Source organism: Oryctolagus cuniculus, chromosome 8, assembly GCF_964237555.1.
Source record: "Oryctolagus cuniculus chromosome 8, mOryCun1.1, whole genome shotgun sequence".
NCBI lineage: Eukaryota > Metazoa > Chordata > Mammalia > Lagomorpha > Leporidae > Oryctolagus > Oryctolagus cuniculus.
Window position 1 is genome coordinate 91,384,871 of NC_091439.1, and position 8,429 is coordinate 91,393,299.

Sequence of the window (8,429 nt, forward strand, 5' to 3'; positions counted from 1 at the left end):
TGGGTGACAAGGGAAGGTGGTACTCAAATCCCACACCATAACAGCCACACTTACACTAGATGATATTGCCCAGTTTAAGCAACAGACAATCTGCTTATCTTCTTTCATAAAGGACTGTACCAAGGTGAATAGGATCACTGTACAGACTCCTTTCCAGTGTTTTATGTAAAACCAAATCTCCACACATTTGTTTCTCCTTCTATCTCATTTAATCCGTATTCCATACCCTAACTTCTCCCTGTCCTTGCTTGGTGACACATTTTCTGCAAAAGTTACAGTGATAGCAAAATGATGACCCTGTTAAAGATGCCTCTGTTTGTTATTTAACAAGAGCAACAAGAGAAAATTAGAGGTCACCAATGTGTGAAAGGAGATTGATTTCTGTGATAAGAGATAAATACAAAATCTAGATTGATTTTGAACCAAATGTTTTGATATAAAATGGGAATGGAGCAAAGGTGGTTCTCTATTTAGCTTCATTTTCTTCAACAGAAGATGATGATGCCAATATCAATCAGGATAACACAGGCACAGACACCACATCACAGAGCACACACACAACAGAATTCTGATGCCCAGAACTGAATGTATCCATCGTCTTCCTTCTTCTTTCCTTCTTGCCCTCCTTGTCCCCTCACTTTTACTTCCTCCATCGTTCCCTTTTTCTTCCCTTCCTCATTTCCTCCTTCCCTTCTCTTCCTTCCTTGCCTTCCCTTATTCTCCTCTTCCTCCCCCCTCCTTCTCCCATTATCTTGTCTTTCTCCTCCTCTTTCTTCTTCTTTCTCCTGCTCTTCTTCTCCCTCTTTCCCCTCCCCACTCTGACTCCCCCCATTCAAGTTCCACTCCTCCACCTCCATGGTGGTAATGCAAAATAAGTCAAGGTCACAGAGCAAATGAGATGTCATGGAGAGAAGTGTGTTCGTAAGTGCTCAGAAGTAGATGATCTGCATTTCCCTCCATGTAGCTCAAGGAATTCTACCGCTGCTGCAGGGCTTGGTGTCTACCACATGAAGTGTGCAGACAGGGGTGCTCTAGCTGACTCCCCATCATTGCCCTTCGGGGGCATCACTTTAGCAGAAAGCATTAGTTCTGGCATCAGAACAAATTCTAATCGCTGTATGACCTTGGAAAATCTATCTGAAACTCTTTTTAAAGGCAGAGGTAGCACTCCCATCTTTTGGCTTATTGTGCAAATGCCTGCTACCAGCAGAAGCCAAGAACAAGGAACTCAAGCTGAATCTCCCACATGGAAGTTGGCAGGAACCCAAGTACTTGGGCCATTACCTTCTGCCTCCCATATTGGGCATTAGCAGGAAGCTGAAACGTGGAGCTAGAGCTGAGAATCAAACCCAGGTACTTCAATGTAAAATACGTGTATTCCAAGTGATGTCTTAACTACTAGAAAAAAACCTGCCTGCCCTCAAAACCCTTTTATTCGCAGTGTCCTATTTGATAAATGGAAATATCAAGGAGAATTTTATAGGGTGTTTTTGTGAGAGCGGTGATTGCCGTTGATCCATGGTGGATATCCAGTGAAGGTTACTGTTGCACCTTGGGACAGTTTATGTCTGTCAGTTCTTCCCGACATAAGCATTGTTTGTCTCATGTTAAACAAAGAAGTTGTGCATGTAAGAAGATGTGCATATAAGAAGAAGATTACCAAGAAGATGCTTGGTAATACAAATAAAAACATTTTAGTTTACAAAGTACTTCATCGTGTACAAGTATTTTCACATGTGTAAACCAAAAGCAGCTGCAGAAGACAAATGGATAAGCAGATGAAAGAGAACCCTCGAGACTTTTCATTTTCCGGGTTTCAGCTCCTGGAAGATCAAGTCTACTTTTATATGCACCACGAATTTCCTACTTTTGTTTGATTCAGCTTTCAAGTGACTATTTAGAGCATCACACCATCTAAGGGTGAACCAACGGAAAAAGGAAGACCTTTCTTTCTGTCTCTCTCCCTCACTGTCTAACTCTGCCTGTCAAAAATTAATTAATTAATTAATTAATTAATAAAAGAGCTTGCATTTGCTGGGACTAAAAAACATATGGAATGAATTGATCTGTGCAGAAGTTAGAGTGACAAGCATGTCTGGCTACCCTGAATAGAATGAAAATAAAATGAATAGAATGAAATAAAAACTTTTCTGCTTCCAAGTCAATAACCTATGGTCACATCATATCCATGAACAAAGCCAGGTTCATACGTTCCCATAAGAGACTTGGGTAGAGTTCCATTAAATTTTTTTAAATTTTATTTAAGGTACATGTGTTTAATGCATTTCATGTACATATAAATTTAGGAATGTAGTGATTCTTCCCATCACACCCTCCTTCCCTCCCAGCTGCCACCCTTTTTCCTCCTCCTCCTCTTATTCCCATTCTTAATTTTTACAAAGATCTGTTTTCAGTTTACTCTTCTTTGAATTTTCTTACCATTTGAAGTGTGTAGAGGAATATAAGGATGGAGGAGTTTTGTCCATATACCTGCCTCTGTTTTTACACCCAGCTTCCTTTCCTACATCCTACAAGACAGCTGTGGCATCCTGCATAGACACGGAAATGATGTTCATCTTCTACACCCACTTGGGAACACTATGATGCCATTGGTTCCAATGGTTTTCCTGTCATCCCTGCCCCCAACTGGAAAATGTGACCTAAGTGATCTGTAAAAGTTACATTGCTCATCTGAGTGATTATATGTTAAGGATGATTTTTTTTCATTGTATTTAGCTTTGTCAAACTGTTTTCCCCAATAAATGTAAACATTATAATTTTCTTATTTTTAAATGGTATTTAACTTCATAGAAGTAGATGACCTCAGAAAATGACATCTGTCTTTTCAGTGGCTCTATCAGTCCCTAGTTGTTGCATGCAAAAAGAGAAACACTTCTTACCTGAGATGACCATGTAGTTTTGCCCAATACAAAGTGAATCCATTTTGACAAAAAACATAGGTAAAAATCTTTACTTAAATATGGTGGCAAATAGGGATAACTCCTAACTTTGCTTAGTTTTGAAGCATTTGTAAAGGATTGTTTTCAGTAGCAAGATGCTATAATGCATTTAAAATAAGTGTGATTCAGTAACAGATGGTAAGGGCATCTCTTGCACAAAAGGAATTAAACTTGCTGGGTGTAGTATGGGCTAGGGATAGGATAAACAGTTTGGAAAAGGATGTGATATCACTCATCTCTTTAGGAAAGGATTTCTCTGTCTCAGAGTCAGAGCTCCAGGCAGAGGAAATGGGAAGGCGGAGAAAACATGGACCAGTTCCAGAGATGATGGCTCACGAAGAATGAATGAGTCAACAGGCACCAGAGGGCGTGCAGTGAGGGTTTGGGGAAGAGGGAAGAAAGGAAGCTGTGGATCTTTTGAACCCCCTCACACCCACACCCATATGCATACCTCAGGCTCTCGGGGGACAGAAACAGCCCTTACTGTCCTGAAACAGTGACCAAATCACTGCCAGAAACTGGCTTGGGAGGGAGCATCTGACACACCAACATTAGGGAGGCGATGAAAGTAGAAGAATCATTGTAATAGAAGAACACTGCAAGTTGTCAGCATTCAGTTCTTCTACTGAGAAAGGTTGGATACAAAATGAAAAGGCATTTCCTAAATATAAAAATTACAAAGAAAGGTTAATAGCATTGAATTGTAGCAATATAAGAGATCTGTAATATCCTAAAATGCACTCTTACTTAGTTGCTTTAAGATTACCCCAGGGTTTCTCTGTATCATCCATGGGAGATAGAAATTTCCCAGTGGACACAGTGGGTAGAAAGACCATTGTTTCTGTGACTATCTACTTCTATACCTCAGACTCCTAGCACACATATCTGCTGTTTGTCTTAGCCTTTTGTCATATCTTGGTTTACATATTTATATTACCAGCAATAAAATTTTGAAATTTGCATAAATCTTGCTAGTTCAAGGACTTCATAATTATTTATATTAATTTCTTAATATTTATGCCTTTAAAATGAAATGAATGAGAACACCATGTAAATTAATACTTCATAGGTAGCAATTAAATCATAAATGCTCACATGAAACAAGTGAAGGGATAAGATACAAATATGACCTGAGATTTTCTCAATTAAGGTCTGTCTTCCTGACCTACTTCATCTGAAGCAAAACAAAAGTCCCTGGAAATAAAATGATTTAACCATCAAACATACTCCTATGGTCTCCAGGGTGCCCTATGAATATTAAGTTGTAAATGAGGTTATGTTATGACATAAGTTGTTCTTTGTATGAACAGAAAACACAGCAACTTCATGGTAGTCAAAAAGTCTCTGCCTGCCTGTCCACACTAAGATGCTCACCATGCACCCTGGTTTACACCCTAAATATAGTATTGTTTGAATAGTGAAATAGTAGGTTGGTCACTCAACTCTGACCTCACTCCTTGGCCCCTTCCATCTTCTCACTACACTGGCCATCTCAAAACTAAACTCTTTCATATCTTTGAATCTCTGCCAAAAACATCCCTCCTACAAGAAGCACATTTCTCTCCCTCTTCATTGAGTTCACATTTGGGAATCTTTCAAGTCTGCTGAAACTCATTGTTGCATGTAGCCATATAAATCTGTGACCCTCCCTTGCTACACTCCTTATTGTGTGTGTAATGATTTGCAATCCTACTGCTTTCGGTTTGGGTGTGAATTGTTTCTCAAAGGTTCATGTGCTAGAGGCTTACTCTTCGGTGTGAGTGTTGAGGTGGTAGAATCTAAAGAGTTTGGGCCTAGTACAAGGTCATTGGGAGCATTGTCCAGAAGTGGTTCATGTTGGCCTTGTGAAGAGAGTGAATTTGTTCTCCAGGGAGGCCCTTACCACACACAGCTGTTTTCCTTGCCTCTCTTATGCCATGCTGTAATGTAGCCAAGGGGGTCTGCATCCCAGATAAAAAAGATGGAGCTGCCCAATCTTGGACTCTCAGCCTTCAAAACAGTGCATTAAATAAACCACTTTTCTGTATAAATTATTCAGCCTCAAGTATTTTGTTATAGCAATGAGAATGGACTAGAATATCTATATTTATATTTCTGCTTATTTTTACTATTTGTCTTCCCCATAAGCAAGAGTCTGAAGTAGGGACAGGAATGACATTTGACTTCCCACCACTCTGGCCTATAGTTCCCGTATGTCTGTTTTCTTCACAATGGACACCCAGTTCCTTCCACAGTACTAGAGCAGAGTGCGCACTGGATACTTGAGTTCAATACGTGAAAGAATGAGCAAGTCTCAATACCCTCATGAAATAAATTTTCCTGAGTTGACCTAATCAAGCCTCTACTAAAAAGCTTTTCTGTGTAAGACATAAACAGAATGGCTCAAAACCCGGCAGCATCCACATCAATAGGAACTTGAGGGAAAACTCAGATCTCAAAACTACTGCATCATAGTGTGCTGTTTCATGAGATGCACAGGAAGCTCCAGGTACACACTACAGTCTCATTGCTCTAGCTCAGCATACATTAAGAAATAAATCTAGGGGAAAGGTGGAAGCAAAATGACTATCATTTTTTCAGTTTAAAACAAACAAATTCATAGCCTAACAAACAGACCACATTGTTATTTTTAATGGGAGTGAAAGATACTGGGAATTTTTTGATTATTTAAAACTTCTCAAGTGCTAGTTTTTCTTGTAGATCACAAAGCAAGATAGATAATTCCTTTAGATTCTGATTTTCTGTTTTCAATATTGTCCTAATCTAAGCAAGAATAATCATAATATGAAATAAACATAAAAACAAGAGTGTTACACTTCTGCATTGGTTTTAAAATCGGTAAAATGGCCCATGTCAAAAAATATTTGCAATTCAAGGTAAAATCAGAGCGATACCTAGTAAATGCATTTGTATTGGTGACTCACTCATCATTTATGCACATCTTCAAAGGCCCAGGGGACTTTCACACAAAGAGAATTTTTGCCTTTCACTTACTTCAACAGAGTCCGTTGATTTCCTGCTAATCAAGATTTTAAAACGTCAACTGAAGTTTACTTTAGAATACATGAGGACAATTTAGGGGGACCTACGCCAGTATCCGGAATGTGAGAGGTAAACAAATGAACTTTGATCCAAAAAAAATAACATTATTAATTCTGTGGCTGATCTGGCATTCTCAGAGACTTGCTAACCTTATCGGCCTCAACCATAAAGAGGGCAGAGGGAGCTGGCTCAGGGTACATGCCAGTGCATGTTGAAGTCCAGGATTTGCCAAATAAACACCTTGTATATTAGGCAATCCTTCATACATGTAGTTACCACTGTACTTGCTAAAGAGTTTGGCTCATAGTACTGAGAAAATAAAGTAGAATACTAACTTGTCTTAGAAGACATCAGACTCAGAACCTAAAGGCAAAAAACCATATATGGATTACTAAGTTCAGTGATAGATTGCAGTATCTATTCATGAAGTAGTATTATTTTGCTTCCCTGCAATAGATTCCAAATAGACCTGTGACCAGAAAAGAAGGGCTAAGTTTCAAAGAATGTGAATTCAGAGCATCCTCAAGTATAGATAGAAGTGTCCAAGTCTTCAGGAAAAATTTCAAGGCTTGATGGCTGCTGTAATATTACTGAGGCAGTGCAGTGTAGAAGCTAAGGCATAGGCTCTGTAGTCAACAAAACTGGACACAAACCATGGCTTCTGTTGTTAGCAGTGGATTTCATCTATGAATAACTGATAATAATAATCTCAGAAAGATTTTAAAGGATTAAGTCAAATAATCATATACTGTATGAGATTTACTTTTAACAATAAAGAGTGAAAAATTAATAAAACTATTTTAGAAAGCATTAAGCTTTCATGAAACTTCAGAAGCATGTTCAGTGATATATAAAATAGCTACCTTAACGTCATTCTTACCAGAAGTTATTTTTGGACAATTCATTCACTCAGTTGTCATACCTTTATGGAGAATCTGCACTTCACTGACATGAATACTAGGGATATAAAAAGAGAACACAAAGATCCTGTGAAATGGAACTCAGAGTTCAGCGGGGAAAAGATATTAGAAAAATGGTAATCATATATCTATATGAAAATGTTATAGAAGAAAATCACAATAGTATCAGAAGATATTTCAAGGAGAACTGATTAATTACCAAAGTCAGAAAAGTCTCCCAAGGAAAAGCAGCATTTTAGCTAAGGTATGAAGAATGAGGAGAGTTTGCCCAGGCCGTGGGTTGGGAAGAAGTCTGGGTGAAGACAGGTGTAGATGTGGTTTGAAGGTGGCAGAGTTGACACTATTGGAGGAGCTGATCAGGCAGAGGTCAAAGGACCAGGAGTTCACGTGAAATGGAACCATGGAGAGCCCAAGGTTTCTTTTATCTTAGATATGTTGGGCTGCCATTGAAGATATTTTTTAAAGAGTATCCATCTTTATTATTTTTAAAGATTTACTTATTTGAAAGACAGAGTTACAGAGAAAGGTAGAGCGAGAGTGAGAGCGAGAGAGAGAGAGAGGTCTTCCATCTGCTGGTTCACTCCCCAGATGACTGCAACAGCCAGAGCTGAGTTGATCCAAGGCTAGGAGCCAGGAACTTCTTCCAGGTCTCCCACATTGGTGCAGGGGCCCAAGGAGCTGGGCCTTCTTCCACTACATTTCCAGGCCATAGCAGAGAGCTGGATCAGAAGTGGGGCAGTCAGGACTAGAACTGGTGCCCATATGGGATGCCACAGTACCAGCCATGAAGAGATTTCTAACAAGTGCATGATGTGGTCTCATCATGCTGGCTTTCTTGTGGAGGATAAATTAGAATGTGACAATTGTGGAAGCAGGGAATCTATTTATTTTGAAAGATGTCTGAAAATATCAGAACACAAACTTACCTTCAACATATTTGTTCCTGAAATAATATCACTGAAGCACACAAAGCATGCAAATCATGAGAAAATAGGGCCATACAAGCTCTCGTTTCAGTTCATTTCATATTATTTTTGAAATATGTTTGTAGAGTGATGAACTAACAACCTTGTGTGTAGCTCATTCTTTTCTTTTTTTTAACTTTTATTTAAATTTCCAAATTCAGCTTATGGATTACAATTGCTTCCCCCCCATAACGTCCCTCCCACCCGCAACCCTCCCCTTTCCCACTCCTTCTCCCCTTCCATTCACATCATGATTCATTTTTCTCATTCACTTCTAACAAATACTTGTTAAGATTTTTCATGTGTCAATTACCATCCTAGGCACCAGGAATAGAGCAGTGAATGAATCACAGACACATTGCTTTCACTGACTGTGCATTTTAGTGGGCAAAGAAATGAAACAACTAAAAAATAAGCATTTAAGATACCAAAGAGGAATGAGAAATCCAAATGAGAGAGGTGTGCAGAAGGGAAGATGGCATAATTTGGAGTGGTCAGGGAACACTTCTCAGGGCAGATGAATTTTTGAGCAGTAATGAAGA